The sequence below is a fragment of the Asparagus officinalis genome, chromosome 3 (genome assembly GCF_001876935.1).
Source record: "Asparagus officinalis chromosome 3, Aspof.V1, whole genome shotgun sequence".
In the NCBI taxonomy this organism is placed as follows: Eukaryota; Viridiplantae; Streptophyta; class Magnoliopsida; order Asparagales; family Asparagaceae; genus Asparagus; species Asparagus officinalis.
In genome coordinates, this window is record NC_033796.1 from 70,157,694 (window position 1) to 70,169,958 (window position 12,265).

A 12,265-nucleotide genomic window follows, 5' to 3' on the forward strand; every position below is an offset into this window, starting at 1 on the left:
AGCACGAGCCGGGGTGATCTTCACACATTTGCCATGAAACCACTTCTCACAGATATCACAGCAAATCCAGAACTCATCAGATGCGTAGTTATCTCCACAGGCACCACATAAGGTCTCACCATGCTCCTCTTCTCCATCCTCACCATCTTCATCACCCATATTCACTAAACAGGAGTCAACAATTTAGGACTTGCTTTTCTCAGCTTATAGAGCAAATAACAGCCACTGTGTACACAAGGAGATAGCATTTAGATAAATAGGAGCAAAAAAAGTAGATATTATGGGCAAAACATAAATATACACAGGTTCATATCTATGAATCCTATATGAACAATGAATGCTCCAAACACATCTAGAGATGAATTCACAATTTAGTAAACTTAATGATACGTGAACTTGCAATGTCTACTATGTAGATATCATGTAAAGCAGATAACAGTTGCATTAAAAACCCTCTAAGTTTTGCTAGAACCGGCATGGCATGAAGCAGCATCAGATTCTGGGGACAAACTTTTTAACAATAAAAACGTAAATAGACGGAAGAATAAAGGGAGAACTTGCAAAACATTTGCAGGGATAGAAAATGTCTAATTGTCATAATGAGTTTGTCCTTCCAATTGGCGCACCTTAAGAAGAAAAACCTGAAGCCCAGTTCTCAGCTGTTTGAATGCAAGAAGAATTTAACCCCTACATCTGTTAAGAACACAATAAACGTTTTTCTGTGGCTGCAAAATATTTCTCCCATTTTAATAAAATATTTAATACACACATCAGAAACATCCTCTTGGAAGGTTCACTAAATTATATTTATATGCCCAAAATGGATGGTTATTTCAATATATAAGATCTGCTGATGTTTATATTTAAATATAAGCATTTCAAAATTAAAAATAATTGTGGGAGTGTTTCTCAAAATTTCCTTAATATTTAATACTTATACACTCTTTTCTTTGGAGTGCACTTCGTCAGAGTTCCTGCCCAGCTTCTTTAAATGAATTCTGCTCACGCGCGCGCGCAGAAATGTAGTGAAGTAGATAAGGTGGTTTACACACAAAAATGTAGTGAAGTAGAAATGGTGGCTTGCTGAGAACTTTCTTGAGCAGAACTTTATTAAGTCAAAAATTTATTATCTCGTTAATTTGGTTATTGATTTGGTTTCATGGTAAACAAACGTCTTTCCTACTTCTATGAACATGCCTGCTGAATGTTTTTCTATGAACAAGAAGTAGAACTTTATTAAGTTCTTGTTTGGTTCCTTGTCGGCTATGAAATGCACCAAGTAGTTCCCTGTCTATCTTATAAGAGAATATGTTTTCGTGACTTAACTTCTTTCTGTTGAATTTGATTATAAACCATCATGTGCTCCCATTTCTTCAATTATATTGAGCCATTATATCTACTGTTGTGAAGTAGCTTCCTATCTATATTTAGCCATTATGTGTTCCCATTATTTTTTTTTCCTACAAATTCTGTCATTTTTTTTTGTATTTTCAAATGGAAATGAGTTAGTTTTTGTTTTTTCCACAAATTTTGTACATGCACACATAGCGTGGACAAGAAATATATTCCTCATTAATAGTATTTTGGTAAATTTCTAATAAGCCTCCTTTGTTTCGTGTTATCTTTTTAAAACATTGTGTGAAATGATGTGCACTTTTGTAATACACTTTTTACGTCTAGATTTAATAATTTAACATTTTATCATATTAATGCAGATATTCTACTTGGTTGGATTTGCCTTTTTTTTTAAACATTTCTAAAGTTGTCGGTGATTCAGGTTAGTTAAGCAACTTTCTTCTCTTTTCTCTTTATTTTGTTCATAGTGATAGTAACTCTATTTCCTTGTATTTATCTTCTTCTACACTTAAATATTTATTATTATTATTATTTGACTTTAAAAAATAGAATTAACCTTAGCATATGAGATATTTGTGATTACTGATGCATGTATAGTGTACCAAATTTCTCAAAAAAAAACTTAAGTACTATTGAACATCAATTAAAATATACTTACATTTAATAAAATCAATAATTTAATAAAATCTCTCAAATTATATTCACTGCTATACTTATGTTTTATAAAATATATAAAATCAATAATTTAACACATTAAATTATCTTTTCCTTGTAGAAATTTACATTCTACTTCTTGGATTGCATAATCACTATACATTTGCATAAGAGTACCTCCTTCCAAATGACTTCAAACCAAGGTTTGAATTCAACATAAATATATATTATTATTGCTTTATGTGTATTTGTGTTTATTAATAGTATATTTCATTAGTTTTTAACAGAAGAACACGTTCTAATACATGAGAGTATAAACACCAAATATAATCAGTTGAATGTTGATCAGAAGAGAACTTGCATTTAGAAGGTCATTGATAATAATATAAAGAGGAAAAGAAATGATTTTGCTGGCAGTAGTACCAATAGCAAGGGAAAACGTAAGATTGATTTGTTTTGTGGAGCGCAACAGCGAGAATATGAGCATGGAGGTTTGCATAGATTAATTTTATAATTTATTAAAATAATTACATGATTTTATATATCTAAATTTATTTAACACTAAAAACTATTATTTTTTTTCTAGGTCAAATTACACATGAACCAGTATGTTCTTTATTACATAACTACGCACTCCAAAGTCTTGTTCATTTTGTGGAGCAAAAAAGTTTGAACATGAGCCACCAACATCCTGTTGTCACAATGGTGAAATCCACCTAGCAGATGTGAATGTTAATGACGAGTTATATGCCCTTTATACAGTACAAACCCAAGAGGCAATTGAGTTTCGAAGACAAACCAGAAAGTATAATAGCATTTTCTCATTCACATCATTTGGGGCAAGGTTTGATAGAGAACTTGCATCAAACAGAAAGGGTATTTTCACATTTAGAGCACAAGGACAAATATATCATAATCTTCCCTCTCTAATTCTAGAAGAAAATAAGCCTTCCTATTTTCAACTTTACTTCTACGATACGGAGAATGAGTTGCAAAATCGAATGTGAATATTAGATAATGCAAACATGAGTACGACTACAACTAAAAGTTTGATGGATATATTAGAAGGAAACCCATATGCAAAATTTCTGCGGAAACTGAATGATTTTTCATCTCTTGAAGACTTCAAGATCATTATAAATAGAGATGTTGCAGTAGATCAACGTGTTTACAACTCGCCAACAGTGGATCAGGTTGCAGTTGTCTGGGTAGAGGGAAATAATAAAAATGTTCCGTATGAGAGAGAAATAGTTGTCCATTCACACTCCGGCAAGAATCATCAAGTTAAGCACTATTTTGGTTGTTATGATCCTTTACAGTATCCTTTACTCTTTCCAGGCGGAGATGTTTGATGGAACCAAAATATTAAAAGAAGGGAGAAAAATGATATTCGCCGTTCAAAACAAGTAAATACAACATCTCAAGTGAATCAGCAAACTTTTACATCTGCAGAAGACATATTTAAACGAGAAAGGGAAGGTAAATCATAATTAAAATTGTTTAATAATATTAAAACATTAAAAATTAACTTAACCTGCAAACTTGTAGGTGTTAAAGCACCAAAGGTGGGAAGCGTCTCATGTCGAGAATATTATTGTTACAAGTTCCAGATAAGAGACACTCGACAATCTACTGTATTAACATCGGCAGGCCGGTTGTTCCATCAATATGCTGTTGATATGTACATAAAGCTTGAAACAATAAGACTTGATTATTTTAGAAAGAAACAATCAGAAATCAGAGCAAAGTTATTCTAAGGCATAGTCGATAGTGTAGCTGCTGGGGAAGCAAAAGCATGTCAAGTCGGAAAAAGAATAGTGTTGCCATCATCATTTATTAGTGGTCCTAGAGATATACGTCGTAGATATCTTGATGCAATGTCATTAGTACAACGATTTGGCAAACCAGATATTTTCATCACAATGACATGCAATCCTGAATGGGAAGAAATCACGGAGGAGCTACATCCAGGACAGACACATAATGATAGACCGGATCTAACCTCAAGGATATTTAGAGCAAAATTGCAAGACCTGAAAGATCAGCTATTTAAAAAGGAAATTTTTGGAAAAGTTGTTGCCCATGTTCATGTCATCGAGTTTCAAAAAAGAGGGTTGCCTCATGCACACATGTTGATTATTCTAATGGGAAAACACAAAATCGTCTCATCAGATCATTATGATAAGTACGTATCAGCAGAAATTCCAGACCAGTATGAAAATCCAATCCTATATGAACTGGTAAAAAAACATATGATGCATGGCCCTTGTGGAGAGTTAAATATGAAGAATGTTTGCATGCAAAATGGCGAGTGCAAGTATCACTACCCTAGAGAGTTTTCTCCAAGATCAGTACAAGCGAAAGATGCTTACCCAATTTATAAAAGGAGCAAAAATAATAGAACAATGTTGGTTCGAAAGAAAATCCTTAATAATCAATGGGTGGTACCTTACAATCCCTATTTGCTGATACGTTATAACTGTCACATCAATGTTGAAATATGCTCAGGCATAAAAGCAGTGAAATACCTTTATAAGTAGATATATAAAGGCCATGATAGAGTGGCAGTAAACATTGAGTATAATTAAGGTGAAAAAGTTGTGAATGAAATCAAAAATTTTCAAGATGCAAGATGGGTATCAGCTCAGGAAGCTTTCTGGAGAATATATGAATTCCATCTTAATGAGATATTCCCGGCTGTCATTAACTTACAACTTCACATGCCAAATCATCAATATGTTTCTTATTGGAAACATCAAGACCTATCGAAATTGATTCACTTGGAACATGTCTCCAAGACGATGCTTACAGAATTTTTTACTATGTGTAAAAAAATAAAAGAAGGTAACAAGAAGAAACATGAAAAAGACCATGTAAAGGAGTTATTATATGTGGAATTTCCTGAATGTTATGTTTGGGATTCAACATCAAAATCTTGGAGTCTAAGAAAACAGAGACAAGTGATAGGTCGAATAAACGGCGCTAATCCAATTGAAGGAGAGAGATATTACTTGCGACTATTGCTTACTCACGTTAGGTGTCCGACATCATTTGAGGATCTACTGACGGTAAATGGTATTCATTGCAAATCTTTCAAGCAATCAACTCAGAAATCAGGTCTTCTGGAATCTGATGATAGCATAAGAGAGTGCTTAGATGAAGCCATCGTCTTCCAAATGCCAACAACACTTCGATGTTTGTTTGCAACTATATTGGTTCATTGTGAGCCCACAGATGTTAATCATTTGTGGGATCAATATCTTGAATCATTATCTGAAGACTTCTCAAGGAAACCAAATGCTACTAGAGCTTCGGTGATAAATGATACTCTTCTCAATATTAACTTCTACTTAGAGAGTATGGGAAAGGATATTAAAATTTTTGATTTTCCACCTTTACAAGCAAAAACCATTACAGAGGAAGGTTCATACCCAAGAGAAATAAAAGAAGAGCTAGATGTACAAATCCCAACTGATGATCTAAATGCTGCAACAAAACTCAACTATGAACAACATACTGCATACACTACAATATTAACACTAGTTGAAGCAAATAAAAGTGGAGTTTTCTTTATTGACGATCCAGGAGGAACTCGGAAGACTTATTTATATCGTGCTCTACTTGCCACAGTAATATCACAAGGTATGATAGCTCTTGCTACAACGACATCCGGTGTCGCAGCTGTAATAATACCTAGTGGAAGAACAGCACACTCCAGATTTAAAATCAAAATCCCAACAACAGATTCATCTATGTGTGGTATATCAAAGCAAGATGGGACATCAAAACTCATTAGAATAGCTCATCTAATAATTTGGGACGAGGCTGCTATGGCTAAACGCGTTGCAATTGAAACGTTGGATAGAACACTAAGAGATTTAATGGATCAAGATGAACCATTTGGCGGAAAAGTAATTGTATTTGGTGGCAATTTCAGACAAGTTTTACCGGTGGTGCCTCGCTCAACAAGATCACAAACTATCAAAGAAAGTTTAGTTAGTTCACATTTATGGAGCAAAATGATAAAACTACAACTTTCAAAAAATATGAGAGCAAAATCAGACACAACATTCAGTGAATTTCTTCTTAGGATTGGGAATGGAGATGAACCAACAGTGACACAGGTTCTCATAAAACTGCCTAATGCAATGTTGATCCAGAATCAAGGTCATGACCTACCAGAAGATTCTCTCATAAATTCAATTTTTCCATCTTTAGAAGAAAATTTCAAGTCTATTGATTATATGAAAGATAGAGCTATCCTTGCAACAAAAAATGAATATGTTGACATGTTAAATGATAGACTAATAAAAAGGTTTCCAGGAGAAGGAAAAGAATTTTATAGCTTTGATGAAGCAGTTGATGACACTAATCATCATTACCAAGAAGAATTTTTGAACACTCTGGTCCCTAATGGACTACCGCCACACAAGCTCAAGTTGAAAAAATATTGTCCAATTATTTTACTAAGGAACTTGGATCCAACTAATGGACTGTGCAACAGTACAAGAATGCTACAATGTAATTCAAGCTAAAATCACAATGGGCCAACATGCTGGGAAAGAAGTTTTCTTGCCAAGAATACCATTGTCACCAGCAGAAGATGAAGGATTACCATTCAAGTTCAAACGCAAACAATTTCCCATAAGATTATGTTTTGCAATGACAATTAATAAATCCCAAGGGCAAACAATACCTAACATAGGTATTTATCTACCTGAACCAGTGTTCTCTCATGGGCAATTATATGTTGCTTTATCGCGGGGTACTTCTATGATGACAACCAAGGTCTTAATAACATCAGATGGAAAATTTGCAGAAGAGCAACAATACACAAAGAATGTTGTATACAAGGAAGTTATCCAGCCAAAGGACCAAAAGGAATATTTCAAATGACCAATAACATTTTTGAAGGTTAGGAATTTATATAATAAGTAACTGTAATTTTATTAAAGTTTTTTTCTTAAAAATAAGTTTAAAAACTTACAATTCATTATTACATCATTCACTCTGTTCATTCAAAATCATGTACTAATCAAAATTAAAATAACTTTAAACATTGTAAATAATATTAATTAATAAATTCAAATTACTATAATTAGTGTCACATCTTTGATATAGAAATAGTCACATTTTATTTTCTTTTGAGTTTATTTAGTACTTCAGATGCGTTGTTATTTATATATAACAAACTATTCAAAATCTTGCAGGAACAATGTCATCCACCAACGAAGCACCAATTCCGCACATCCAAATACGCCAACTAAAAAAGTTTCAAAGAGAGTGGACCATTCTTGTTGTTATCCTAAGAACTATTGAGTCATCTTATGAGAACAACAAAGGATCAGGAAAACTACTAAAAATAATTTTTGCCGACTCAGAGGTAATGTAGCAAAATTCTACAAGCTATAATTCTATTGATAATTGTTTATACTTATTCTTAAATAAAGTAATACATACAATGTTTAAGAACAATATGCATCATTTTTTATCATGCCATAGCAATCGTTATTTTAAATCTATGCAGATCCTTCTTAATTTTTTAAAAATTTATAAATTATACATATAAATTAAATTATAATTGTTGATGCTTATTCTTATATTAATTATTATCACCTTACTATGTATAAGATCATATTAAAAAAATTCGTGCATTTATTAAAGAGGTAAGCTACATGTAATTCATTTTCATAAATTTTATACAACAAATATCATGCTTTCTTCCTAATTCTACATAAATTAATTGTCTACATATGTCTAACAATATAAGCAAGCAAATAATTGGAATATGACATGAATACAACATTGTATACACATTGCAACAAAATAGTTATTATTTAGACTAAATTTTTAATAAACATATTTACCATAAATTTTTTATTTAGTTGCATGATGAAGCTAAATTTTGAGCATATTAATTTATTATGTTAGTCCCTCAACTTAGTTGGTGTTGCAAAACTTTGGTGAAATTGTTTATAAAAGTACCGCCTATTGGAATTGTTTACAAAGAGCTAATCCATATAAACGATTAAATTTGTTAATTAAGATCAAATGACTTATTAGTAAGTAGTAGAAATTCTAATTCAATAACAGGTAACTTTATATAAATAAGGTTAGTTTTGTTGATGAGTTAAAAGATAAATTTTTTTTTGGGCCCTGAAGATTATTGATACCTTTCAGTAAAATCTAGAGAATGGTTAGTTAAAAGTTTCCCACATAAAACTATATTTATACATAACTTACATCATCTATTACTTATCTTATTTATCTTAGGCTTAAATGAATGTTAATGTATTAGTTATTTGTGAGATAATATTACTAATATTTGCAGGGAAAAAAATACAAGGTATTATGTTTGGAGAAACTATTGAAATGTATAAGCACATGCTTCAAAAGAATCATGTTGTCTACATCTCAAATGGAGAAGTCAAACCAATAAACCTGCTTTATGGAAATGTACATGAGTCAATTGAGTTGACATTGACTAAGAACATTTCTATCAAAGAATCAAAAGCAGAGTTTCAATTTGATAAGATATTGAATAACTTTATCTCAATCAAAGATGCAATTTCCAACGAGGATACAAGGAATATAAGTAAGTATTTGTAAACACCTTTTATTTTTAATTTAAAAATTTATACATGAATTTTAAACTTATTATAAATTTATGTGCAGATGTTCTTGCAATGATGGCAAATGTCAAGCCTATGATCAAGTACGTTACAAGATATAATAAGGCGGACACAAGGCGGGACATCATTATAGTAGACAAAGAGTATACACGCATGCTTTTATTTCACAATAAAATAATTATTCAAAATATAATATATTAACCTAAAATTGTCTAACTTTTCTTACACAGTGAGATAACATGGTCTGTAATTTTATTTGGAGATTTAGCTGGCAATGAAGGTTCAATTATTGAAGGAAATATGCATGAGACAACTATAATAGCGCTATCAGATTTTAAAATATCATTGTACAAAGGTAACATTTTTTATTATTGAATTGTAAATTATTTATCAATAAATATCAAATTCTAATTATAACTATTATATATGCTATTGAATTGTAAATTATTTATCAATAAATATCAAATTCTAATTATAACTATTATATATGCAGGGGAGAAGTGCATGACTTCGCAAATTACATCAACAATATGTATCAACCCTGAAATACAACTTGCTAAGGACATGCGAGAATGGTAATTCAAATAAAAAAGGTAACTTAATAAATTTAAATTTAAATTTTTTAAAATTTATATGCAGGGCTCTTTCAAAAGACAAGATCAAGACTAATGGTGCTCCGTCAAGGCTATTTAAAAATACAGCGAAAATGAATATTGTCGACATTATGCAAGCTTCACAAGAATCATCAAAGGTATGATATTAAAAATCCTACTATAAAATATTAATGAATCATGAGCTTCATTTTCAAAACAAGCTTATAAAAATAGATCTTGTTTCATTAATGTTTCAAATACATTTACAATTATTACTTTTACATTAAATTTGAAAAAAATCATTTTTGACTATATTTTTTTCAATTATTTTATAATTTTTTATTTTATTTACTAAATATATATAAACTACGATTATAACTAACTAAATTTTTACAAATCTACAGGCACAATATGGCTGGGTTTTTTTAAAAATAAGTAATATCTTAAATAGACATGAGGCTTGGTACTACTCATTGGCAGCTTTACTGGAAAAATAAGTAATATCTTAAATAGACATGAGGCTTGGTACTACTCATGCAAAGGTTGCAATAAAAAAGTAGACAAAACTATTTATGCAAATGTAAAAATTGTCAAAAAAACAATGAAGACAGTATACCGAGGTAAAGTACTATCAATTACTCATGAAAGAAAAATATAAAGATAAAATATAAAAATATCATCTGATGCACAATGATAATAAAAAATTTAGGTATCTTGTTAAAATCTTAGTGGAAGATGAAACAGATAATGCAAGCGTCACACTTTTTAACGCAGCAGAAACTTTGATAGGATGCAATGCTCAAAAATTCATGGATGATATAAAAGAGGTAACTTCTTACTTTATTATATTTTATACATATAAAACAATATTTTTCATGTATAAGATCTTAATTTTTTCCTCATTAAAACAGAAAAAAATCAGAGTTCATTCTTTCAAAAGTTTGTTCTCAACATCGGAAAGACATACAAGTTCATTGTAAAGTTGGATGAGAACTCAAAGGATGAACGTGCACAAGGAAAGATAATAGCACAAGAAATCCAAATCCAAGAAGACATCGCAATCAATATTGATGATGATGATTCAATTCTCGATTTACCAAAAAAGAAGATAAAGGTGGAGAAGGATTGATCAAGGGCCCACAAAAAAAACATGAATGCTTTTTAATTTTAATTTAATTACATTTACAAATTGGTTGAAGGATTTTAAATGATTTTTTTATATGCTTTTAATATTATGAATTGATGAATTTAATTTGTTAGGACAATTCATGATTTATACGCATATGCTCATATAGTTGTTTGATAACTATTGCATGCTTTGATTGTTATTGCAGTTATTGATAACTATTGCATGCTTTGATTGTTATTGCAGTTATTAACTTAAATTTAACATTCAATTATGTGAATATAAATACATATTTAGAGAATAGTTCACTTTATTACTTTAAATTTTCATGTCAACTATTTTTTACTTATCTATACTGCACACAAACTGTTGTTGATGAGTCATTTGCAAGAAATATGATGACCAAGCACAACTTCCTGAACCTGTTGAGAGGAAACAATAGCTTTCTATAAAGAAGGTAGCTTATTTATTAAAATTGTTATTGTAAATTATTTCTTTTAGTAGCCCAAATTTATTTGTTTCTGTTTTATGACATGGCCAGGTTCTCAGTGTTTTTAAAAGAATAATCAATGAAGATTGCCTACTACTAGGTTTCATACCGAAAGATGATCGTCCGGATTGGATGATATTACAACTTCTTCCTATTCAACCACCTACTGTAAGACCATTTGTTTTGATTGACAGCTCTGCTAGAAGTGAGATAAGTTTGTTCTGTTTCACAAAATGAGGGATAACCTGTATAGCGTTACAAAACCATTGCATCACAATTTTTTTCCTTTTTACTACAAACTATTCATGCTTGAAGAAATATATCTTATTCACGAAATTTTTTAAAATATATGTAGTTTGTCTCATGTTAAAGGAGTGCTAAATCCAGTTTCAAACAATTTTCATTTATTTCTAGCATTTGATGGCCTGAAATTCATTGTTGCTACTTTTTTGTTTGACAAATTGTACCTTTGTAAAACACTCAAGGTTAACTTCCTGCCATGAAGGTTATGCCTTTACGGAGTAGAACAAACCCCCTTCTATAAGGCAGGATATAGATAGTTGAAGTGAGAGGCTTGAAAGTCCTTACTGTTCAAAATTTCCAACATACTATGGGTTACGACAAGAAATAAAAAAATAGATGTTACTAAATTCCTTATAAAACTGTTGCATTATATGCTCAGTTTATTGAACTAATAGCTGCATTATTTCACTATTCTCAGAAATGTACTGACGCTAGCATGTTGTTTTTGGCTATTCTCATGATTGCTGTACATATTTGGTATGAAAATGTTTTCTGAGGATGCAAGTAAACATGAATATAATAAAATGTTTACAATTATTACTTTGCATTCATTCATAAGGCATACATATTACAATTGTTTGGTTGTATTCGTGTTATCTGTGTCTTGCTGAAGGTAGCGGAAAATACACGACTACAATATTAGCATTTCCTTCTAATGAATTCTTAAGAGTTGGCATTAATGCGTCTGTTATATACCACAGTAGCTCATGTTATGCAATAAAAATAACATCGTTCTTATGTTTGTGACCTCAGATATGGGTGGTAGAGAAGGAAGTGGTCACTCGAGTTTCCCTCATGTTGCACTCAATGAGCGTATCCTTTCATTAATGTCGAGAAAGTATATTGCTGCGCTCAACCATGGCATGATTTACAAATAGGTTTGCACTAGCCTACTAAATTAAAATCTGGATTATTTTCTCCTTTTATATATTATTTTCATTTTGTTTTCTCACCCTCTTTTCAATTTTATATTTGAATTTGTTTCTCGTGTAACTACTTCAGGAACCATTTGTAGATTTTAGTGTTTCTCCTCCCCTTTGTGGTTATTTTACTTGTCTAAATGACTGTTTACTTATGATGTAGGACCTGGAGCAACTGCAGTTTTCAACTG

At 31.1% G+C, this 12,265-nt stretch overlaps 1 long non-coding RNA gene across 1 annotated transcript; it reads left to right on the plus strand.

The window, feature by feature from the left end:
* On the plus strand, positions 10,793–11,966 carry LOC109832329. The gene is made up of 3 exons (XR_002244710.1): positions 10,793–10,818; positions 10,903–11,019; positions 11,908–11,966. It is a non-coding gene; the product is annotated as an uncharacterized LOC109832329 (long non-coding RNA).